Source organism: Acomys minous (genome assembly GCF_964271855.1).
Source record: "Acomys minous genome assembly, chromosome: 13".
In the NCBI taxonomy this organism is placed as follows: domain Eukaryota; kingdom Metazoa; phylum Chordata; class Mammalia; order Rodentia; family Muridae; genus Acomys; species Acomys minous.
Genome location: NC_140495.1, coordinates 51,405,111 through 51,431,134, shown reverse-complemented (window position 1 = coordinate 51,431,134; position 26,024 = coordinate 51,405,111). Strand labels below are relative to the sequence as shown.

At 44.5% G+C, this 26,024-nt stretch overlaps 1 long non-coding RNA gene across 2 annotated transcripts in view; it reads right to left on the bottom strand.

The window, feature by feature from the left end:
- The window catches only part of LOC311581997, a 50,150-nt gene that overhangs the window by 6,000 nt on the left and 18,126 nt on the right, over positions 1-26,024 (bottom strand). Inside the window, exon 3 of one of the 2 annotated variants that reach the window (XR_014773980.1) lies at positions 4,252-4,412. The exons of the other annotated variant lie outside the window; for it this stretch is intronic. This is a non-coding gene — a long non-coding RNA (uncharacterized lncRNA). The remainder of the gene's footprint in view (positions 1-4,251; positions 4,413-26,024) is intronic. 2 annotated transcript variants of the gene reach the window in all.

Genomic DNA, 26,024 nt, shown 5'->3' with positions numbered 1-26,024 from the left:
TGTCTAGGTATATCTGTGAGAGATTTTTTAAAATTAAATCACTTGAAGTGTGAAGCGGCACCTTTAATTTGAGCTACACCTTCTGCTAGCAGCTTCTCCGAAAAGGACATGGAAGAAGGAAGAATTTGCTCCTTGCCCTCTGCCCTCTCTTTGCTGGCATTAGGGTCTACTTCTTTGCGGTTCTAGTGTATACTGAAGACCAGCCAAGACGTTCTGCTTGTTGACTGAGCAACTGTTGGATTCTGGGACTTTCTGTTGCAGTCTGCCATTGTTGGATTAGCTGGAGCACAGCCTGGAAGACATTCTAATAAATCCTTCATTCTGTCAGAGCAACAGACTGTAGAGAACCCTGACTAATACACTTCCTTGGTTTGTTTCAGTAACCTTGGTGCATGGCTTAATCTCTGTAAATGTCTCTTAGGTCCATTTGACCTAGGATATCATTTAACTCAGATGCTTCTCTGTTGTTTTTGATGATGATGAGAATGATGATGATGATGATGATGATGATGATGATGGAGTGACATGTGAGAATGCAGTACTGAAGTCATGCATCATTATCATTATGTTGGGAAGAATCTAGATTTAGACTTTTTGTCTAAAAGAATGTGTTTTATGAAATTGGGTGCACCTGTGCTTGGTGTGCATATGTTTAGAATTGCTGTCTCCTCTTGACGCATTATTCCCTTAATCAGTATGAAGTCTGACTGGTTTTGTTTTGAAGTCTGTTTTGTCATATGTTAGAAAAGTGACACCTGCTTGTATCTTGCTTCCATCTGCTTGTAAAGCCCATGGCATACGTGCATTCTAAGGCAGCATCTGTGTCTGGTGATGAGGTGAGGTCATTGTCGGCACCAAATCTGTAAGTCTGTGTGTTGCTGTTGGGGAGCCAAGAACCACTGATAGCCATAAATAATATTTTAAAATATTTATCAGTACCTGGAAGGTTGTTGATTTTGTATTCTTTGGTGTTTTCCTGGTCTTTATTTGCTATTCTAGTGTGATTTATTCTTTCCTGTAGCATTATGAATATGTTTGTTTTTCACTTCAGTCAGAAAGTTTCCTTCAAGTATCTTTTGTAGAGCTGGTTTAATGGTCCTTTAGCCTTTTTTTTTTAAATCATAGTTTTGTTTTTTTTTAATTATGAGAGATCGTTTTGTTCAGTATAGTAGTCTGAGTGGGCAGTTGTTGTCTTTAGGAACTTAAAAAACAGAACTCCAAACTCATTTTTCCATTTAAAGTTTCTGTTGTGGAGGCTCCTATTTGAGGTTATATATATATTGGACTTTAATTAATGGATAGAGTTGGATAAAGGAGGAGGGGCATTGGCTTGCCATTTACTTGCGACTGAGAAAGGTGGATAAAAGGGCAGGAGAGTACCAGTTAGACTGTGCTAAAGAGCCTCTGCTGTAGCTGAAATACATGGCAGCCATGAGAATGGGCCTCACAGGAGGCAGAGAGTAGAGTAAAGGTGAAAGAAGATGCCCCTCATGCCTGACCTTTAATAGAACAGAAGCGTCGGTCTGCCAGTCAACATGCAAACAGGCACCTTCATAAGGACCCAGTACAAGAAACTATGGTTTAAAAAAAATTATGGCTGATTACTGTAAATTTGAAGTCAGTCTGGACTACAAAAAACCAAACCAAATCAAACCAAACAAACCAAACAAACAAACAACTACAAAAAAAAAAAACCCTTAATATCTACATTGTCTGAATTGCAAAAATACTTTTAAACAAGCAATAAAAGAGCTGTTATAGCCTGGTTTGAGACTTTGGGACATGGGGAGAGATGGGATCTGTGAGTGCCAAGAAGTGTGGAAACTGAGGAATGTAACTACTCACTCTTTGAGACACAGAGGTCATAATCTGAGGTGATATGAGAAAAATCAACCCCTCATTTGAGCCACTAGGAACACTTGCTTATCACAGGCTGAGATCATCATGAATATCGGACTGGAAGGCAGTCGAGGAAGGATGAGCATCACTGAGAGAAGCAGGCATGAGGAAGGTGAAGTTTGATGTCCAGTTCACTGTGCATCTAGTGTGTTAGCTGGGGATCTCTAGAGGGGTAGAACCAGTAAAATAAATGCATTCATATCTATGGAAGAATATACCAGACTGGCTTATGCAACCAACTGAAGCAGTAAGGACAGCTGCCTCACACCTAGCACACAAAAACTGGTTAGTTGCACAGTTCTTGAGGCTGCTGTCTCAGCAGTCCCAATCTGGTGCTAAAGACTCGGAGGGTTCCTGGTCCTCAGTGCATGTGAGGAGAATGGGACACTGGTTCTGATAAAGAGTGTAGGAATCAGCAGTAGCAATGGAATAAATTAACTAGGCAGCAACAGGGAAGCCAAGAGAGCTGAATGGAAATGTTCCGTCTGCCATGGGTTGCTCCCAGAAAAGCCACCCCACATCAATTAAGGAAACCAAGACAATTCCTCAATGGAGGCTTCCTGCTTGGGTGGTTCTAAATTTGTGGCATGTTGACATTTACAAGCAACCTTCGCAGCTGTGTTCCCAGGAGAGCTAAGGATGGAGTTAATTTAGCGGGGACTTCAGGTCTGGTGTGGGGCATTAGTGGCTTTGCTCAGCCCCGTGGCATGGCACTGCTTGATCTTTACAAGGTAAGAGAGGTTTTGGTGGATCTGAATCAGCTCTGGAATATAAATCACATCAGCAAAGTGCTAAAGCAATCTCAAGGAGATGGAGCAAGGGCAGAGCAGACACAGAGGCCTCTCAGGGTCACTCAGGGCAAATGTGGTAAGAGTTTTATTGGGTCATAGTTCCCAAGGAAAAAATTGACAGACATATGTTGTGCTAATCGGCTTATGAACAGTTCATAGATAGTATAAATTATAAAAGCAAAAACACAGATAAAAAAGATTAAGTTTGCCTCAAGGGTAGGCAACTTGAGAGCAAGCTGTGCACATATCTCTGGTTTTTTGTTTTGTTGTTGTTGTTGTTTTATTAATGTATACTGGAAGTGAAAATTGCTCACTTATCTCAGGCTATCACAGCCGTGATATGGCTGTGGTAGGCAACATCCTGGCTGCAGCCATAGTGACAGCCCATAGCCTGTCAGCCATAGGGAGCCAGCTTGAGCAGAGGGTGTCTTGTGGGTTCTAGTGCCATGATAAAGCACCATGACCATAAACAACTTGAGGAAGAAAGGGCTTATTTCAACTTACAGATGTCAAGTCACACTCTTCTTTTATTATTTTATCCAGATTACATCTCAATTATTATCCCTTTACTTGTATCCTCTCATTCCTCCCTCCCTCCCTCTTTCACCCTATTCCCCTCCACTAGGTCTGTGGCAGAAGGGGACTTCCTCCCCCACCATATGGTCACAGCCTATCAGTCTCATCTTGGTAGCCTGCCTATTCTTTCTCTGAGTTCCACCAGGCCTCCCCACCAATGGGAAGTGGTCAAATAGTGGGGCACCAGAGTTCATGTCAGAGTCAGTACTGCTCTCCATACAAGTCACACTCCTTTACTGAGGGCAGTCAGAGCAGGAACTCAATTGGCAGGAACTTGAAGGCAGGAACTGATGCAGAGGCCAAGGAGATGTGCTGTTTACTGGCTTGTTGCTATGGCTTGCTCAGCCTGTTTGCTTGCTCAGCCTGCTTGCTTGTTTGCTTGCTTGCTTTTTTTTAACAGCTTTGGATTTTTAAAAAATATTTTTACATATACATTTATATTATTACACATATATAAAATAAGTTACACACAACAAGAAGAACCACAAAACAATCAGGAATTATATTAATGTTACATTCAAAATGTTTTGGCAATTTGTATTTGGGAACCTTGAAGAAAATATTATTTCCTATCTTGGTGAGTCCAAAATTCTAAATGTAAATCAATATCTATCATATTTCATCTCTATCAACTTAAAACATCTATCTAGACCTAAAAACATCTCAACCCCTGAACAACTAAGATTAATTGCAAAACAAAACTATCTGGGTCTTCAACCCCATCAGAGACTTGAGAAGGAATAAAATTAACTACCTGAGAAAACAGGAAGTTCAGGTTAGCAGCTTGCAAAGTGAAAAAAAAAATGACAGAGGCAGTTTGCTGCCTGAACAGTCACCCAAAATTCTCGATAATGTTGGAGCATCATATTCAGCCTTCTGGCCAAATATATATGGTAGACATATTTGTGAGGCAGGAACTATTAAGGAATTGCTTACCCTGTCTTGGCAGAGTTTGGCTGTCAAATCTGCCTGCATCCAAGCTTACCTATGCAGAATGCTGTCAGTGGCAGAAAAGAGGACATTTTGCCCAGTAGCTGGTTTGCCACATTGGAAGCCATCTCCATAAGAAGGTTCTTTGATGCTCATCATTGTCTTGAGGTAGGCTGGATATTGCCAGGAGTTAACCTGTCTTATTGTCAAAGAATCCTTGAAACAATAAAAAACAATTTTAAATGCCATATTCTGTAGGACTCTGAGGTTTTTGAAGACTTTATCTAACTATTTTAACTTATCTATCTATAGACTCATATCTATTTGTTAGGATGTATATTCTTGTGATAAAAATAGGCCAGTAATTGACATGACCATGACTTGATGAACTAACTTGTATAATTTACCATCCTAAACAGCCTGCAATAGCACTTTCAAAGCACTAGAGGTAAACTTTGTATTCTACTTGAGTTGTATGGGTACAGTGTATCATATTATAGTAGAAATATATATAATGTGTATGAAGAATAATCTTAAATTTGAATTCTATACCTATGTATCAAAATTAAACTTATTTTGCACCAATATACAAAATTCTATACCAATGAATTAAAAATAACCTTGTGAGTAACAATTAAGGCCTTAAGTTGAGGTGTAGACTCAATAGTCTACTTTTTGTCCTATCAACCCTATATATTTCTATATTCCCCTTCTTTCTTTTCAACCCCTATCTCCAAACCTAAGAAAGATAGTAAAGGAAAAGAGAGACATCCCTAAATCCAACCACAGTTTCTCTCTGAATAAGACTAATAGAAACTTATAACCAACACCCTATGAAAATAAACATCTATAGCCCAAGAAAGCAACCAAAAACCTACCTAATCTCCCCTAAGGGAAATGGGGTGTCATTCTCTTAAGGTTTCTTCTGGGTGATTTGGGATGAATAATACCTTTGTAGGGGCCAAAATAAAATTGGGAGAAATGATTAAACAAGCATTTGTGGCCCAGTTTCTAAATGTTGAGAAATTCTGGGTTAATAGCAGTCCTGTGAGTAAAAGTTTAAAATGCTGGACCAATTGAGATTAGAAGCTTTCTCCAAAGCTGTCTTGGGAGCTTCCTGTTCTGATGAGGAACAGCAACTGAAACACTTGATGCTGGAACATGAAGGATGCAGGATGTCAGTGTCCAGCATGCTGAGAGGAATGAATCCTGTCAAACCTATCCAGCTTCAATGTCTGGTTCTTTTGTTCTGAAAACATATAATTTCTCACAAGCATTATATAGCCTTAATGTTATAACTATATGAGATACGTAGGGAACACAGAATAAGTAAGGCTAGATCTCTGCTTTTTGTATGAGCAGAAGAAAGACATCTGTAAATCTTCATTCATGCTATACAAAGAATGGCAGGCACCTAATTGTTGGGGGGATGGTCTGATGTATTTTGATGTGAATTACTGCTTACTGTCTCTGTGATTTACCTTTTGCTTAATAAAAAGCCATCCCACCTGGACAGGGCAAAGAGGTAGGTTGGGCTAAGAGAGAGAGGAATTCTGGGAAGAAGAAGGATCTCCACCAGGAGGAGAAAGAGGTAAAGTGAAGAGAGGAAGGCTGCCATGAGTTAGCTGGAGGAGAAGCACATGGCCGCCGGTGTGGATCGAGAATGCAGCCCAGATGAAGAACATTAGCAGTTATTTGGGATTATGAATGGGAGATAGAAGTTATCAGAAGCAGATGGCATGGGATTGAGACAGGGACCCCATGCCTGCCCCAGTATGGGAAGTAGTTTAAAGGATTGAGATCTGCCCTCCCTCAGGTTAACTAAGGCTATTTTAAAATATAACAAGTATCTGTGATTGCTAGCCTGGCCTACAGATAATACAGACAAATTATAAGAACAATACCTAATCCTAAATCACAAGGATTCTGTAACCAACAAGAAGCATTGTCTATGCCTAGACAATCATGTCTCAGCCAGTCTCAGAGCTATTGCATGTAGTGGAATTAGCAATATAAGTTACCTACTTGTTCGGCACTTTAAATTCTTTATATCATGATTTTAGCCCCCTCCCTCATTGTCTCCTGATCCCACCCTCTCTCCCTTATACTCTCTCCCTCCATCCCCTAGTCTTCAGAAAGGGAAGCCCTCTTCCCTGCCAGGGACCAAATGGCCTGAGGCCGACCCCCACCCATTCAGCATTTGCAGCAAACATCCTGCTGGGCCACTCATTAGGTATGCAAGGCATCCGGCTTAGTCCTGAGAAGACAGCGATCTGATCCTAAGATAACCACAGAGACATCCTGCTTTGTCTCACCTGGAAGACCCCTCCCCTTGCAAATGTTCCCGGGGCTCAACCCAGAAGATTTTGTACTTTTCCACTACTCTCCTTGCGTACCCCCGCCCTCCCTAAAACAGGTTTTAAAAAGCCTGCCATTACCTTCAATAAACGGCTCTTGACAAGCAACTGTTCGCTTGAGCTCTGCGTCTCTCTCGCCCATGTCTTTAACTACAGGTTGCGACCCCCCTCAGCCCCCCAATAACTGACCAGCTGGACTGGTTGGTGGACTAGTTACATAGACTAGTTATCCTAGTTACATGGACTAGTTATCTGGCGACCACGAAGGGACTCGAGGTGCGGGTTTCTCCCCGAACGGATTAAGGGACCGGTCCACAGGAGTTTTCATGACCAGCCGAGTTCGCCCGGCCGGCTTCGTCATTAGGTGAGTCATCCGTTCGCATATCTCAAGAATGGGCCATTCGCTGTCCAAGGAAGCAAAGTTCATAAGAGGCTTAAAGGACGTACTCAGAGAGAGGGGTATTAGGGTAAAAAAGAAACATTTGATTGAGGTTTTTGTTTTTATTGACCAGACCTGTCCCTGGTTCATGATTGATGGACCTACTATTCATTCTGAAAAGTGGCAAAAGGTGGGGCGTGAGCTTAATGCACTTATTTAAAAAGATGGTAATACAGCGGTGTCGAACAGTATTTTTTCTTATTGGGGCCTTATACGGGACATAATTGAGTCCAGCGAAAACGAAAGCGGACAGAGGCAGCTCCTCTCCGTGGCTGAACTCTGCCTGCGCGAATCTCTCCCTCCTTCTCGTGTTCCTTCCTGTTCCTCTTTGCAGGGTTCCTCTCTTACGCTCATTGACATGCCCCCCGATTCTGTTCCTCCTACATCCTCGGAGCCCTTAAAAAATCCTTCCCCTTCCCCCTGCCGTCTTTACCCTTCGCTTCCTCCCACCTATGAGGACCCCATTTCCGCCATGGAACGTGGGTGTTCACCACTTTGTGCCCCTGTTTTTCCCCCAAAAAGGGCACCCTCTGTCCGGTCCGGTCCGCCAGCCTCTCCTGTTCCCCCTCCGTCGGTCGCCCCTTCACGCGCCTCCCGCCATTCCGCCATTTTCCTTTCTCAGGCCCCAGATGAGCCCTTGGATCCGGATGCTGCTGCCACCCTTGAGGAGGAGGCTGCTAGATATCATTCCGATGATGGCCTCCTCCGCGCGGCGCCAACCTTTCCCTCTACCTTGCTCACTCTTCCCCCTCCCCTTACTAAGCCCTACCCTGCCTCCCGGCTCCCGCCACCTTGTTCCCTCCCAAACTGCTTTTGCCAGACGGAGGCCCATCTCCAACACCAGATCTCCCATGCGACGAAGATTCTTCAACTTCAACAACGGCTTTCACTTTTAACAACGCACATTTCCTCCACAGCCCCGTTTATTTTCCCTGTCACCCGTTCCCAGAGCCAGCCCGCCCTGAGCGGGGCGAAAACTGAGGCCACTGATTCAGGCGCTGCTTCGGGAGAGCCACCTGCCCCTACACCTTCCCAGTCGTCTGCGGCCCTTGTAGATTCTAATAGTGAGCATGATTCCTCAGGTTCGGAGGGAGAACAGAAAGGTGGTGGAACGGCTCCTGACCCTACCCAGCCTTTCGCGCTCATAATTTTTCCTCCCCTCTTTGCCCCCACAGGACTGCTCTGGCAACGGGCCCCTCTTTTTTGGCTTCATCTCCCTTCCTCCTCCACTAAGGTCCTTCCTACTTATCCTACTCTGGTTGCGTCTCTCATTCGGCAGGGGCGGGAAGCGGCCACCAGGGTCTTCGGAAGGGACCCTCACTCTATTATCACGCCTTACTCGGCCACACAAATAAGGTGGCTTTTTCAAAATTCAGATGATTGGGCGGTCTCCTGTATTTCTTTTTGCGGCCTATTAGATAATCATTATCCCCCAGATAAACTAATTCAATTCCTGCAGCGACAACCTGTCATCTTCCCGAGAGTCACCCGCTCCAGACCCCTCCCCCAAGCTTCCCTGGTTTTTACTGATGGCTCCTCTACCGGGGTTGCTGCCCTCTCTGTGGACGGAGCTATCCTGCAAAAACAAACCCCCCATACCTCTGCTCAGCTTGTTGAGCTGGAAGCTGTCGCACACGCCTTTACATTGCTTCCCCATACTCCCTTTAATCTATATACTGATAATGCCTATGTTGCGTCCTCTGTTCCACTCCTCGAGACGGTTCCTCGTATTAAGCCTGCTACTAATGCCTCCCCTCTCTTCTCCCGTATCCAACAGCTTATTCTTTTGCACTCTCAGCCTTTTTTTGTTGGTCATATTCGCGCTCACTCTACCCTGCCAGGGCCTTTGACTACACTTAATGCCCAGGTGGACTCAGCCACGCGCCCCCTGCTTTCAGGGCTGGCCGTTCCATCTGCCAGCGACCCCGTTGCTATGGCCAGGGAGGCTCACGCCCTCCACCACCTTAATTCCCAAAGCCTCCGCCACATGTTCTCCATCACTCGAGAACAAGCCCGGGCTATTGTTAAAGAATGCCAGGCATGTGTCACCTTTCTTCCCGAGCCACATACAGGAGTCAACCCTCGTGGCCTCATGCCTGGACAGGTCTGGCAAATGGATGTTACTCATTTCTCCTCTTTTAAGAAACTTAAGTATATTCATGTGTCTATAGATACTTTTAGTGGATTTATTTGCGCCTCTCCGCACGCTGGAGAGTCTACTAGAGATGTTATTGATCATGTTTTGTATTGCCTTATTGTACAATGGAGAGTCTACTAGAGATGTTATTGATCATGTTTTGTATTGCCTTATTGTACGATGGAGAGTCTACTAGAGATGTTATTGATCATGTTTTGTATTGCCTTATTGTACGATGGAGAGTCTACTAGAGATGTTATTGATCATGTTTTGTATTGCCTTACTGTTGCCCCCAAACCCTTTACCTTAAAGACTGATAACGGCCCTGGGTATACAAGCTCTGCCTTCAAGTCCTTTTGTGCCCAACTGCAGATTAAACATGTTACGGGGATACCTTACAATCCCCAAGGACAAGGAATTGTCGAGAGGGCCCACCAGACACTTAAAACAATGCTTAATAAATTACAGTTTTCCAAAGGAATCCTATATCCCTCTACAGCAGGGCCCCGCCTGCTTCTCAATCATGCATTGTTCATCCTAAATTTTCTACAAAAGGATGATCTTGGCCATTTGGCGGCCGATCACCTTTGGCACTCTTCCACCTCCTCCACCTATGCCAAGGCTCTGTGGAAGGATCCACTGACCCACCAATGGCATGGACCCGACCCAGTCCTTATTTGGGGCAAAGGTCATGCCTGCATTTATGATCAGAAAGAACAAAATGCGCGCTGGTTACCTGAGCGCCTAATCAAACCTTTTAACCCCCCTCTCCCAGGGAACTCCCCTGAGGAAAAGATGTAATTGTGCTCTTTTTTAGGATAAAAAAGATACCACCGATTCATCATGTTGCTACTCACCGCGTCGCTCCTTTGCCTCTGCCTTCCTGAAGTGATTCTCGCCGCATTCCTGCGCCAACCTCAGCCTTATACAATCTATAATTTTACCTGGGTCATTATTAACCAAGCGGGAGATATTGTTAATTCCTCCTCCTCTCAGGGCATTAATTCCCAGTGGCCCGATTTACAGGTTGACCTCTGTGTCCTGGCCCTGGGAGGCCCCTCTTCTTGGGGTGTGGAAGACATTTTTTGGCCTAAGGCTCCCGAGGAGACGCCCCCTTTCTCTCGCTCGGTTGGTGGTCCCAGCCCCGGCTGCCGTAATGACCTGGAGCGCATCATGCTCCACAAAACCTTACACCAGGATGGGATTGCTTGGGCCGGAGGACTCTATGTTTGCCCGGGACCCTCTCATCGGCCCCGTCCTGATAACCACCGCTGTGGTGGGGCCCAAGATTTTTACTGTGCCTCTTGGGGGTGTGAGACCACTGGTGACACGTACTGGAAGCCATCCTCTTCTTGGGACTACATCACTATCGATTCCTGGGTTCATCCTCAGCCCTATGGTGAGGCCGTTAAAGACCTTTGCAATGCAGCTCGTTCAGTCACCAATGGCTGGTACAACCCCCTGACCATTCGCTTCACTGAGCCCGGTAAACGTGCCAGTTGGACGGGTTGTGGATTTGAATGGGGCCTCCGTGTTTATAAATCAGAGTACGATTTTGGACTTATGTTCAGGTTACACCTCCTGAAAAAGGTACCCAATAAGGGCACTGCAGTGGTTGGGCCTAATCATATTTTCCATCATCCTGTTCCCGTTCCTGCTCCTGGCCCCCCCGCCTAAACCCGCCACCCCCATGCCTCCCTCCCCACCCACCCCCTCGGATGTCCTCCTTTGGTCCATTTCACCCCCTCCCTTCTGACCTACCCTCCCCGTGGGCCCCCCCCCCCAGTTCGGCTGATGTCATTCTCCAGTTGGCAAATGCCTCCATATGGGCCTTTAAAAATGACTCCTCCTTGTCGTTTCCTGAATGTTGGATGTGTTTCTCCCCCTCCCCGCCCTTTTACGAGGGTATTGCTCTTCTTTCCACCTTGCTCTTTACTAATGTTACCCCACCCTCACCGGCTTAGCTCCCAACAATCACATTACCCTCCAGTCCGTTTCCGGCATAGGTACTTGCCTCCTGGGTCCCCATATGCTCCCTCCTCTTCCCCTCAGCGGCGTTTGCGCCCAGACTGTCATTCCCGACCTCTCCCTCCCCTACATTCCTGCGCCAAATAACACCCATTTTGCTTGTTCCTCTGGTTTAACCTCGATCGTCTATGCCCCTACCTTCCTTTCCTCCAAACACTGGTGTGTCCTTGTTAGTCTTCTTCCCCGTTTTACTATTCATGACCCCGACTCATTTTTAAATTTTCTGGAAGGGGGAATTTCCCTAACCCTAACCTTGCCTCCCCCTGGCTTACTACCCTTCTCCCCACCCTGCTCGGGCCCCTCGTTGGTGTTCTCCTTCTATTATCCTTTGGCCCATGGACTTTAAACCATCTTACAGGGTTTGTTAAAAGTCAGGTTGAAGCTGCCACCAAGAATATCCAGGTTCACTACCGCCGCCTGGAGACTGAGGACCCAAATGAGACTTCTATTTCCATCCAGGAGATTTCACCTACGCCTCAGTCGGTTAACTATGGGCGGCCTTTGCAGTTCCTATGGGCGGCCTTTGCAGTTCCCGAGGATGCAGAATGCTGGATGGCGAGCCTGGTTGTGCCCTCGGTGCCTTTGGTAAACCTGTGCAAGCCCTCCCCTATATCTTTTGGCCTGAGCCCACCTTGACCTGACTCTCGATAGTGCCTGGTAAGTCAGAGACGGAGCGATCGAATAAGTCTCGGTTATCAGACGTCGGTCGGTCCTTGGTGGGAGGACAGACCATAGGCGTGGTAAGATTGAGCATCGATCCTCTAGCAGGCTCAGGCCATCGCGAGGCCCCCTTTCCTTGGGAATTTGGCCGGTCCAGAATAACTGTTGTCCTGAAACACTTGGACAATAGTGATTCTCAAATATACCGCCATCCTGTAACAATGACTGGTGACCTCCTAAAAGTCATTCGCTGGGCTGTAAGGTCTCCCTCAGGCCAAAAACAAAATAAACAAAAAGGGTGGAGATGCCAGGGACCAAATGGCCTGAGGCCGACCCCCACCCATTCAGCATTTGCAGCAAACATCCTGCTGGGCCACTCATTAGGTATGCAAGGCATCCAGCTTAGTCCTGAGAAGACAGCGATCTGATCCTAAGATAACCACAGAGACATCCTGCTTTGTCTCACCTGGAAGATCCCTCCCCTTGCAAATGTTCCCGGGGCTCAACCCAGAAGATTTTGTACTTTTCCACTACTCTCCTTGCGTACCCCCGCCCTCCCTAAAGCAGGTTTTAAAAAGCCTGCCATTACCTTCAATAAACGGCTCTTGACAAGCAACTGTTCGCTTGAGCTCTGCGTCTCTCTCGCCCATGTCTTTAACTACAGGTTGCGACCCCCCTCGGCCCCCCAATAACTGACCAGCTGGACTGGTTGGTGGACTAGTTACATAGACTAGTTATCCTAGTTACATGGACTAGTTACTTCCCCATATATCTGACCTCAGCCCATCAAATCTCATCTGGATTGTCTGTATCCTCTTCCTCTGTGGCCTGGCAAGGCCGCCCAACCTGGGGGAAGTGATCAACATTAGGAGGCCAGAGTCCATGTCAGAAGTAGTCCCTACTCCACATATTGTGGGACCCACAAGGAGACTGTGCGGCCTATCTACTACATCTGAGCAGAGTGTCTAGATCCTCACCATGCATGGTCCTTGGTTGGTGCACTGGTCTCTGCAGTAAGCCCCTCCTCCACCTGGATTTTTTTAAATTTATATTTTATTTATTATAATTATTCACAGTACCTCCCAATTGTTATCCCCTCCCTCCTATCTTTCCATTCCCACTCTTCCTCCCTCTTCTGCCTATTTCCCTCCCCTAGACCTCTGGCAACAGCCTATTAAGTCTCATCAGGATAGTCTGCATCTCCTTCCACTGTGTGCCCTTTAGGCTGTCTTGCCAAGGGACAGTGATCAAATCCTGGGCATCCGAGTGCATGTCATAGGTTCAGCAGCAGTCCCCCTTCCCCCCATGAGGAGAATCAGCAGTCCGTTGGCTACATCTGAACAGGGGGGTTTGGTTCTCTGCATGCATTGTTCTTGACTGGTGTATGAATTTGTGAAGGGCCCCCCACCCCCATCCCCCATGCCCAGATCCACAGATCCACAGGCCTTGATGGTTTCCCTGTGGAGCTCCTGTTCCCTCCCAGACCTTCCATCCCCGCCCCCCAACTGTTCCCTGCAATTCTCAGCACTCTGTCCAGAATCCAGCTTCCAGTCCTAGTGTATGTCCCAACTGATCCCCAACTGGGTGGAGTCTCTCAGAGAACATCTATGTTGAGTAAATATCCACTTTCTGGGTCTGGGTTACCTTGCTTAGGATGATCATTTCTAGTTCTATCCATTTGCCTGCAATTTTCAAGATTTCCTTGTTTTTAATAGCTGAATAGTATTCCATTGTGTAAGTGTACCACAGTTTCTTTATCCAGTCTTCAGTTGAGGAGCATCTAGGTTGTTTCCAGATTCTGGCTATTACAAATAAAGCTGCTATGAGCATAGTTGAGCAAACGTCCTTGTATGTGGGCATCTTTCGGGTATATGCCCAGGAGTGGTATAGCTTGGTCTTGAGGTAGAACTATTCCTGATTTTCTGAGAAAGTGCCAGATTGATTTACAAAGTGATTGTACAAGTTTGCATTCCCACCAGCAATGAAGGAGTGTTCCCCTTTCTCCACATCCTCGCCAGCATGTGCTGGAATTTTTGGTCTTAGCCATTCTAATAGGTGTAAGATGGAATCTCAGAGTCATTTTGATTTGCATTTCACTGATAACTAGGGACGCTGAGCATGTCTTTGTTTCTAAGCCATTCAATATTCCTCTGTTGTGAATTCTCTGTTTAGCTCTGTACCCCATTTTTAAATTGTATTATGTGGTTTGGTGGTGTTTAATTTCTTCTTGATGTGTTCTTGGATTCAGTTTGCCAGTATTTTATTGAGTATTTTTGCATCAATCTTCATAAGGGAAATTGGTCTGAAGTTATCTTTCTTTTATGGGCCTTTCTGTGGTTTAGGTATTAGGTGACTGTAGTTTCATAGAATGAGCTTGGTAGTGATCCTTCTGTTTCTATTTTGTGGAATAGTTTGAGGAGTAGTGATATTAATTCTTTGAAGGTCTGGTAGAATTCTGCCCTGAATCCATCTGGCCCTGGGCTTTTTTTGGTTGGGAGACTTTTGATTACTTCTATTTCCTTAGGAGATATAGGACTATTTAATTTGTTTGCCTGATCACTGACTCCATTTTGGTAAGTGGAATTTATCAAGAAAATTGTCCTCATCATTTAGATTTTTAGTTTGTGTGTCAGTCTGCTTTATTATAGCACTTAAGATCATCAGCCCAAGGGTAGCCCCACCCACAATGGGCTGGATCCTTCTTTATCAATCACTTAATGAGAAAATGCCCTACAGACTTGGCTACAGCCTGACTGATCTTAAGGAGGCATTTTCTCAATCGGGGTCTTCTCCTCTCTGTTGACTCTAGCTTAGGTCAGTTGACAAAAAACTAGCCAGAACAACTGACCCCTTGTCAACTTGACACACAAACACAGAAATTTTCAACTTGAATATATTCTTTCTCATTTATTCTCAACATGTTAATATTAATATTGCAGTATAAAACTTTAAAAAATTAAAAATCCCCAGTCTTTCCAAATTCAAAATCTTTAAAAGTTGTCTCTTTAAAATATCCAATCTTTTTAAAAACCCAAAGTCTCTATAAAACTCCAAAAATCTCTTTAAAAATTCAGTCTCTCAACTGTGGGCTCCTATAAAATAAAAATCAATTAAATGCTTTCTTATTCCAAGAGAGGAAAATATATATATGCATGATGACAATCATAGCAAAGCAACACCAAGATCCAACACTAAAATTCAAAGTCAGATTTCTGAGACTCATGATCTTGGCTCCAGAAGGCTTGCTGCAACAGACATAGCTTGTTCTCCTAGGTTTGCACCAGCTCCAGTACAAGGCTACTGATGTCCTTGGTTGCTATCCCATGGTATTGGCATCTCAAAATAAAATAAAATAAAATAAAATAAAATAAAATAAACCCTAGGATTCCCATGGCAACTGGCCTGCACATTTACCAACAGCCTCTCCTTTGCTCTCTTAAGAGACTCGGACTCTGGCAAGCTTCAGCCTCTCTCCACAATCCCTTCAACCCTCTGCTATTGAGGCCTTCCCTGGCCCCTCATGGAACCAACTCTCAGCTACTCTCCATGGCCCTGCAGGGCTTCAAGTGCTACCCCCTGAGAGATTGTTACATTACCAAGTTCAGCTGGCATCATGAGGTGAACCACAGTTTCTGTGTGCTGACTCTGTGGAAACATTTCCCAGAAGATTTTTTGAGAGCAAAAAAGCAGAAGTTTCACGTTAGTGTTTCTGGTCTCTCCCAATTCTTTAGCTCCAATTGATCAGAACCATGATTCTTAACTCAAGACACGCCTGCTGGAATCCTACTTTATCTCTAAGTTTTCACAAGCTTGGCCTCCATCATCTCCATTTCTTTCATGATTCTCTTCCAAGCACCCAAAGAACTGCCCATTGAGCTGTGGACGCTCAACAGCTTTTCTATCCCAAAGTTCAAATGCTACCACAGTCCTCCCCAAAATACTTTGTCAGGTCTGGTACAGCAACACCCCAGTCCTGGTATCAATTTCTATCTTAGTTAGGGCTTCTCTTGCTAGGATGAAACAAATACCATGACTATAAACAACTTGGGGAGGAAAGGGTTTCCTTTAGCTTACATCTCTCAGGTCACCCTCCATTGCTGGGGAACATCAGGGAAGGAACTCAAACAGGGCTGGAACCTGGAAGCAGGAGCTGGCAGGAGGAGCATGGCATATGATGCTTACTGGCTTGCTCCTATGGTTTGCTCAGCCCGCTTTCTTAAAGCATCTAAGACCCTCAGCTCTTGGGTTGGGGAGCCCTCGCAAGGGGCTGGACACTCCCACATCAGTCACTAAGAAAGTGCCCTGCAGGCTTTCCTACAGTCTGATCTTAAGGAGACATTTTCTCAATTGAGGTCCATTCCTCTCAGATGCCTCTAGGTTGTGGCAAATTGACAAAAGGTTAACCAGCACAAAGGGGATAGCAGGAAAGTGTGTGGTCTCTCTCCCTCTTGACCCTGGCTAGGTTGAACAGCTAAGATGGGCCTTGCTCAGCCCACTGGGGTTGTAGAGTTGCACATTGTCCCTGAGGCAGCACTGCAGGATGAGCTGGCAAACCCGTTATGCACAGTGCCTGTGGATTAAGGATAGTAAGATGGAGTAGTGCCTCCCATCCATGGTACGCAAATTGGTCTTTTGACTAAATAATTGATTAAAGCAATGAAACCTTCTTGTACTTTATTGGACCTTACTAATATTTCTTTTTCAGTATCCCCCTTTGGTGCCTCAAATTGACTGGCACTTAGTTGTAATGGATTATGGCAGACTTTCAGAGATCCTGCCCACCCCTTGTAACAGGCTTTATTACTGAAGGCAAACACTGGGTGTCTTACAGATTAAAAAAGCATCCCAAAGAGCAATAAAGCAGTGATGAAAGAGTTTTTAAAGAGTAGAAGCCATAAGGTTAGTGGGCTATTTACCTATGAGCTGTTGACCAGGGAGGCCCCACAAACTTAAAGGCATTGCCAATGCTGTTGGCTATATGATAGAATTAGATGCTAATTCCCTATATCGGAGAACTCCATACACTTTAGCTTCAGGATATGAGAAAAGCTGACTGGGCCTGAACTAAAGAAGCCCTCCTAATGGCTGGTTTTCATAGTGAAGGATGTTCCAGGTGGTCTGTTGGTAGAGAATTATCACCAAGATTCCTGCTCAGCTTTAGACCTGGCCTACTATAGTACCAGTATGTCAGGCAAGCTGTGCCTACAGGTACCATAGTAGAAAGGCTTTTATAAGTTTGGTCAATTGATTTCTGATTAGGGTCTGTCCTACCAGTCCTCACTTCCAGGATTGTAAGCAAGATCACAAAGCCCTAGTGTAGAGGCCAATGCTGTTGTTGTATTAAATGAATGTGATGTGCCTATAAATATGTCTGTTTATACCCATAGATTATTGCTACTATCATCTTCAGTTGGTCATGGTAAGAAACTAAGCTTAAGATATATATATATATATATATATACATTCCCCTCCAAGGCTCAGGAAATACCAATGAAGAGGTATTATTAAGGCTGTGAGAACTGGAGGAAAGAGTGAAGTGTTGCATAGCAATTTTCTCCATATTGAAATGCTTCACCCTGGAGGGAGATTCCTTAAGATCCCAAAAGTAAATGAAAATTACAAGGCTCAAGAAATAAACAACCCACAAGTCTCAGGAAGTTTTTGAAACTTAAAAGATTCATAAGACCGTTCTTCAAGGTTATATGAACAAGTAACAGTTGTTGGACAGGAGATGGGATCACCTGAAGGACCTCCAGGGCTGATGCTTCCACAGCACCTCCCGTTCTGGGGTGGACTTTTTGGTGAAGCAGATGCCTTTTTCCATCTGTGCTTAAACTTATCGCTCACCCATAATCTTTTAAGTGACCCCAATAAACCCATTGGTTCACCAAGTTGGACTTTGGTGTTCTACATTCCACAAGGATGACAATTTATTATAAGCATTGCGTGACTTTTCCTGGGGACATGGCAACCGCTGTCTGTTCAGTCCTACTACAGACCATGCCTCAAATCCAGTGCTGGACTTCCACTCGAGCTGGCAATTCTCACTAGCACACATCAAAACATGGCAATATGGACTAGTGGAAATTCTAGGTGAATGCTCTTGGTTATGGACAACAAAATAGGTCAGCAATTTTCCTGAACTGTCAGCAAGCTGGTGGTGCAACAAAAGCCAATACCACAGAATTTCTGCCTCCCGACCTGAAGGAATTGCTTATATTGATTGTGGCAGTAATAAAAAAAAAAAAAAGTCCATCTGAAGGCAGGAATAATAGCAGACATAGACATAGAGGCTGGATCTTGTGGAGCTTTGCATGAATGTATTTGTTGATTTACACACATATCCATTCATTATCTATCATCTATTATTTCATTCAACTGAGGAGCAGCATAGCATGACCCAGGGTCTGAGCTGTTTGCTCCGAGTCCCAGATGCCACATGTTTGTCTGCTCTTAGACTAAGTATGTGCTTTTCTGCATCTCATTTCCTTCTCTGTGAAATGTTTGACTATATTATTTATTTCAAGGGGTTTTCTTAAAAAATAAAATAAACTAAAATGGCCAGCATATAAAAAGTGCTTAGACCAGTGCTGGCATGTAGGAAGTTGACCTAAAAATCTTTGATGTTACAAAAAGAGATTTCTTTACTTCTGTTTCCCAAATGGTATTTCAAGTATTAGGAAATCTCTGTGGCTATTAATATATTAAATGAAAACACCATATGCTCAACCATGTTCATAGCAGCCTTATTCATAATAGCTAGAACCCGGAAACAGCCTAAATGTCCTTCAGTCGAAGAATGGATAAAGACACTGTGGTACATTTACACTATGGAATACTACTCAGCTATTAAAAACAAGGAAATCCTGAAATTTGTGGACAAATGCATGAAACTAGAAATGATCATACTGAGTGAGTTAACCCAGAAGCAGAAAGACTCACATGGTATATACTCACTTATAACTGGACACTAGCCCAAGAAGCACATCCCACGGAAGTCTTCACTTACCCGGAGATTGGGATAGATGTGAGAACATCCTACTGGGACTCTAGGTGAGAGAAGTATGGGAGAATAGGAAAATAGAAGGATCCAGAGGGTACTAGAAACCTACAAGAAGAACATCATGACAGGCAGATCTGGGCCCAAGGGTTCTGCTCAAACTATTGCACCAACCAAAAACAATACATGCAGTAAACTTCAAACCCCTACCCAGATCTAGCCAATGGATAGGGCATTCTCCACAGTTGAGTGGAGAGTGGGGACTGACTTTCACATGAACTCTGGTGCCCCATATTTGACCACTTCCCCTTGGTGGGGAGGCCTGGTGGCATTCAGAGAAAAGATAAGCAGGCTACCAAGATGAGACTTGATACCCTATGAGAATATACAGGGGAAGGAGGTGCCTCTCCATCACAGACATAGGGGAGGGGAATAGGGTGAAAGCATGAGGGAGGGAGGAATGGAAGGATGCAAGGGATGGGATAACAATTGAGATGTAATCTGAATAAATTAATTAAATAATAAAAAGAAAAAAGAAAAAAGAAATTAAAAAAAAAACCCTTCTCATGCAGGAACTTTCCTTGTCTGTCCTTTTGCATTTCATGCAGAATAGAAAAAAATTTCATGAAAAGTGTAGTTTAGCTATTATTTATTGATTTATTTAAGTATGAGAATGATATTTGTGTGAGTACTGAAACCATAGCTATTTCTTTTATTTTTAAAAAAAATTGTGCAATATATTTTGGTCATATTCTTTTTTCTCCCTAACTCCTCCCAAAACCTCACTACCTCTGTACCCACCCAACTTCATGGATTTTTTTTTTTTGAGGTTATAATTACATCATTTCTCCTTCCCTCTAAGCTTCCTGTATACCCTTCCATGTTGTCTTTCAAATTCATGACATCTCTTTTATAATTGTCATCCATACATATGTGAATATAAATATACATTTGCAAATATAACCTGCTTGGTCTGTATGATATTTGTTTTCATGTATATTTCCAGGGTTGACCATTTAGTGTGCTCTTCCCTGTGGAGGACGATCTTCCCACCCTCAGCATTCCTTAGTTGATCTATGCCAATTCCTTATCTCTAACTTAAACTATCTTTTCCTCAGGCTTGAGATCAAGTAAAGCTTGATCATATGCATATTTTGGCACAAGCATCAGTCTCAATTTGTCTTGGGATTCCACAAGTGCAACTTCCAAGCTGCGTGGAATATGGGTGAGATGCTGTAGAGCTGTTTTCTAGGGCAACCACCTTCTTCAGTCCTGTCAGCTAAGCATAGAGATGCCATTTTCTAGATTTTATTCCAAGAAGTGAACCATGTCCACACAAAACTTGTTTGTATTCAAGTTTCGTAGATGATTAATCCCCAGGTTATACAGGAAGCAACTCAAAATGATCACTGTTAGGTGAATAGATACATGGGCTTGCAAAGCCTCCAACATAGTGCTACTTAGAAATAAAGAATGTCCAGCATCGAAAATTCAGGAAGCCTCTCAAACATACAGTGAAAAATTAGCAGACACAAAACAACAGAAGCCAGTCATAAGAGAAAGTCTGGTAATCTGAATGAGAATTCCCCACATAAGCTCATCTATTTGAATGCTTGGTGCCCAGTTGGTGGAATTATTTGGGAAGGATTAGGAGGTATCTTGTTGGAGGAAGTATACCACTGGCAGTGGACTTTGAGGTTTCACAGTCCCAAACCATTTCCAATGACCTGCCTTTGCCTCCTACTTGCAAATACAGATAGACACTGTCAGCTGCTGCTCTAACACCATGCCTGCCTATTTGCTGCCATGCTCCCCAACATGATGATCATGGACTCACCCCCAGTAAATTCTTCCTTCTATAATTTGCCTTGGTTATGTGGTACTTTGTTACAGTAGTTTAAAAAAAAAAGCAGCTAAGACAGCTGGAAATTCACCAAAAACATTGAAAGGATGGATGCTAGAGAGATGGCTTGGTGGCTAAAGCTCTTGTTACTCTTCCAGAGACCCCAAGTCTGGGTCTCAGCTCCCATGTTCATGGTTCACAACTGCCTGTCACTACAGTTCTAAGGACCCACCGTCTTCTTTGCCTCTGCCTCTGTAACAAATCTTGTCTCCTCATTCTAGAAGCCTCTGAAAAGTCCTCACTCTATGAATTGTCTACTCTTTCCTAAAAATGGGGAGAGAAAGCAAAATACAGAGTATCCTTTTAGTGTGAATTAGCAAGTAGACTGGCTTCCTGTAGCTCTTCCTCAAAAAATTAAGTTATTAAATGTAATTTGAGGGCCTGGAAACTGGACTGGCATCTCATGCATGCAGAGCGCAGTACCAGGGCTGTAGCAGGCCTGGCTTGGGGCTAATTGATGGGTGCCATTCCTTCATATTAGCCTTCTTTCTTCCCTTCCATGGTACCTGCACTCTCATCATTACCTTGATAATAAAAGCCTAGATGATACAAATGGAAAAAGAGCAGGCAGATTCCATCTCTCCTAGCTCAATCTTGGGTGAAAACCTTTCCATCTTCTGGGGGATTTTCTTCCTTTTCTTCATTTTAACACCTTGCCCAGAAAATTGTTTTGGTCTCAAACAACTCTTATTTATTCATTCTTGTGGCTGAAAGCAAAAGCCTGGATAATGTAAAGTGATACAAATCCAGAATTCTTTTGTATTTGACTTTCAAATGGAGGATTGTATTTACATTTGATTATGCAAATGTTTAATATTCAAGTAATTCAATCCAGGCAAAATGGCAGAGCCACAGGCTAAGAGCCTTCCTGGGAAAGGCCTGAGTTGCAATGCTGGGTCTTGAGAGACACACCTTAGCAATATCTACACCCAGAGGACAAGACAGGACTCATCAGCAGAGGACACACTGAAAAGTCCTACTAATCATCTCTGTTCACTTTCTGAGCTTCTTTCTCAAAGCAACAAGACTGGTGCTTCCCAGGCCTCCCTGGTGCTGCATTTATCTTACTGTCTTGGCTGCAATGATAACATTTGCTGCCCGTACTGAAAAGGAACTTGTGACACAAAGAATCCTGTTCCCCTACCAAAGACTGTCTTTTCTAGTCCTCCATCCTAGCTAGTGCTGAGTGAGGGTCAGCTGTCAGCAAAAACGTTATCTACTCTTTTAAAACATCCGTTTCACACAGAGCTGGCCCTGCCCCTTGCCTGGGCAGCATGGGAGAGCTGGCACCAAGGGCATTGGAGCCCATGACCTGGCCCTGCCTCTTGCCCGCTGCAGCACATGGCAGAGCAGGCCCTGCAACTGGCCTGGGCAGCATTGTAGAGCTCACCTTGGTGATGTGGGCATATGAGAGCCAGCCCCTAGAGCAGGAGAGAGGGAAAGCTGGCCCCACTCCACACCTGGGCAATGCTGGATAGCTGTCAGGCTGAGCAACTCAGCCACTACCTAGGCCCAGATCCAGGGCTTTGAGTTGGCCCACCTGAACATCTTCCCCATCTATGAACTGCAGAAGCCTGTGGAGGGACCAGTACTGCAGAACCAATGCTACAAGACCTCCACAACACAGTGCAACAACAGCATATCTGAGAGGAGACCCAGTGAGGATCCAGTGAGAATACTGTAACAGAAACCAGAGGCCTCAAAACAGACTACTGAATCATTGTAATCAATGAACATAAGGTGTTCAGGCAAAAGGATATTTCTTTTCAGGAGGAGGTTCCAAGGGCAGAGGACAGATATGGAGGATCAGAGAGGTGAGTAGGATTGAAGGACATGATGTGAAATCCACAAAGAATCAATAAAAAGCTTTAAAAAGTAAAAGATTAGGGGAATGGAGAGATGGCTCAGTGGTTAAGAGTGCCACCTGCTCCTCCAAAGGCTCTGAGTTCAATTTCCAGTAACCACATGATGGTTCACAACCATCTATAATGAGATCAGATACCCTCTTCTGGCCTACAGGTATACATGCAGGCAGAGCACTATAAATAATAATAAATAAATAAATCCCCCCCCCCCTTTTTAAAGTAAAAGATTAGTTGTTATTACCTGTAAATGTATGTGTGTGTGTGTGTATGTGTGTGTGTGTGTGTTGAAACTTTTGGTTATGTAAGCATGTTTTTTTTTGTTTGTTTGTTTTGATCCCAAGTGCGGGGTATGAAACTGACTCATGAGAGGGCATGTGATCTTTGCTAGTTGGGGACTGCCTTGTGTGGTCACGTGGTTTTTGCCAGCTAAAAACATCCTTGTACAGACTCTGGGAACTTATAAACAAGAGCCCAAATACCAGAGAGAAATTGCATTGCTTTGCTTCAAAAGGCTCCTATAGAGGAGCAGATTATATCCAATAGGAGTCTAACTTCTGGGAAGGCATCCTAAAGTCTACCCACACCTATTTAAACATCCTACTGTCATCCCTGTAACAGACCCTTTACTTGGAAAGAGATCTGTCACTTCAAAGAATGGCTGACTGTTCACTTCAAAGAGTGAATGAATGCTTACTGAGTCCTCCACTGAACACCTCATTGTGGGTTTTTTGCTTGAAAAGAAACTTATTCCCTGACCTAGCAGCTGTTGCAGCCCTAGCTTGCTAGTCATTCCTCAGAGGTGAGTAAAGTTGCTTTTTGGTATACTTAGATTTTGGTGGCTCTCTTCTTTTTATCTGCATGTCTCTCAGACCCAACAACTGTATTTTTTAAACTCATCTGTTCACCTTCATGTGCAAATTGGGAAAAACCTACATGGGAACAAGGAAACAGTTCAACTATGACTGAAGGTTGCCCAAAGTCCAAGATCTCCAGGCTGTCTCTCCTGGACTCTGCCCACACTGTACCTAATAAGTTCGTTCTGATGATGAAATGAGCCAGTTCAAGTCAGATTAAAGCACAAAGACAGATTTATTGAATGCAGCTGTTGGGCGTTTTCACTGGGCCCAAGGAGTGAGGCCAGGAAAGGCACTATGGGAAGGGAGACAAAGAGGAAGGTGAAAAGAAAGAGAGAAAAAATGTGGACCTACAGGAAGAGAGAAGTGACCCGGCCTGTGGGGTCTTCAATGGGTACCTGTGGAGGGGGCAGACAAGTGGGGGGACAGGAGACACAAAGAAATGAGGGCAAGTCTGGATTCTGATCAAGCCTCATTTATTGAAAAATTTCACAGAGTTTTTATAGGCACAGAGGCATGGGTATTTGCGTAAGTGAGGGTTGTTATGGATACCTAACTCTGGAATGCTCCAGCAGGTGTCTATCTTTACAGCTGCTATAATCACAAAAGAGGGAGCAATTCCAGAGAGAAAGCGAAGTTGTAAAAAATCTGGTTAGTCAGGAAAAAGTTCCTGAAACTGCTGCTCGCAGGCAGCTGACCTTTAATCTGATTTTACCAGTAGTCTTACTGGAAAAGCTAGTTTATAGCCTGAGAGGAGTAGCTCTTACTATGACCTCGGGGGTCTTAGAATGACCATCCCCCACAATAAACCACAACAGGTGTCTAACTGCTGAACCACGACAGGGTCAGCTGGTTTTTGGTAAATGACAGACTGCTGGAGAAATAGGAGCCTAAAGGTGTAGGCTCTGACAAAATGGCTGAACCTTGGCCATATGGCCTGTCCCCAACATCTCCTCCCTTTCTTTATTAAAAGAGAAAGAGGTAGAGGAAACCAACATGTCTATATTATATGGGGAAGCCCAGCCCCTGGCTGGAAACTTCAGGGTAGAGAGTGGGGTATGCCATACACACCATACAACAGATAGAGACAGGATGCTCGGAGAACGTGGAAGCCAGGTCCACTTTGGTATGTTAAATATGCATCTCAACTGCTTGTTTGAAACCCAACAGTACCCTGTCCTGCACTATGTAGGTACAGAAAGAAGAAATCAGTACCCTCATGGTAGATAACCACAGCTGTTCTTCCCAGTTTCATTCTTCTGGGTCCCAGAGTCCACCATGGAACATTGGTAGGAAATTTGCATGGTCAGTGCTGAGCTGAAGAAAGTTATGTTGGGTTTAGGGTAGAAACTGAGAAAACTCACTTCAGAGATAGAAGCTTAAAAATGAAAACTTTGCTTTCTACACAGGCAGAGATCTGAACGATGTCCCCGATGGGAGACTGTACAGCAATTTTAAAGGATGGACCACAAAGCGAGGGGGAGCGAGAGGGGCTGTTAGTGTTGGTAACGGGGCCTTATCCAGGCCATCTTGTTTCAGCTTTTGCACTTAGGTTCCCTCTTGGACTTTGGCCTGGATGTAGGATTATAAGGGAACAAAGGAGTGGAAATGGCACACACAGTCAATTAAGTCAAGACAGGCAACACATTTATGACGTGGGTGCCTTAGTTTAGGTAACAGGATAGCGGTGACTTCCCTCTTTATGTCCTTTAGTGGCTAACAGACGAACATGAAATACCCAAAGAAGCAGCTAGGAGTTGGTAGAGTAGCCTAGGAGCATGCACTCAGCTTTGTCCCTGCCAGTAAGATAGACATTGCCCTGAGATGGCTGGATGCAGACAGCCGACCCCCACCAGTTCAAGATTCTCACACTGTTAGTTAAAGTAGGAAGGGAAAGAAGGAAAAAAGAAAAGGGGAAATGAGGTTAAGAAAGGGAGAGATACAAGGAAAAGGTGGGTAGAGGGAGAAAGAGGAAGGGACTGGAGGGAGAATGAGAAAGGAGAGAGATGGGGAGAGGAAAGAGGGAGGGAAGGAGGGAGGGAGGGAGGAGAGGAGGAAGGAGAAAGAAGGGAAGGAAAGAGAAAACAAAGGAGAAGAGAGCCCATGAAGCTGGGCCTGAAACATGGAGGCTCCACCCCATCCTGTGAGTGTGGGGGAGGGTCAACCCTTAACTTGAAGCCCTTGGCCTCTGGATCTTGCCTCGTCCTCTCTCCTGAAGTTCCTCCTGGCACCTTCTGAGGCCCAGCTTTGTCCTCTGGGTGGGAAATCCTGCTGCTCCTGGGACTCAAGCAGACTGAGCTCAGGTCTGCACCTGGCTCTGACTGGCTTTTGAGACAGAGAAGGAAGTGAAACACTTCACCATTGCTTACCCCAGACAAATTGGAAAGAACATTCCTTGCAGGGGCTTAAAAGGTCTCATTGTCATGTAAACCTGAGTCAAGTCTTCTACCTTTAGGCATTTGCACTCTCTCTCTTTCAGCTCTGTCTGCCACCAACTCAATTCCAGGGGCGACTACATCATCCGCAGGGAGAGCAGTTTAATACTAGGAAAGCATCCTGTCGCAGAATTCTTCAGGAAGATCAGT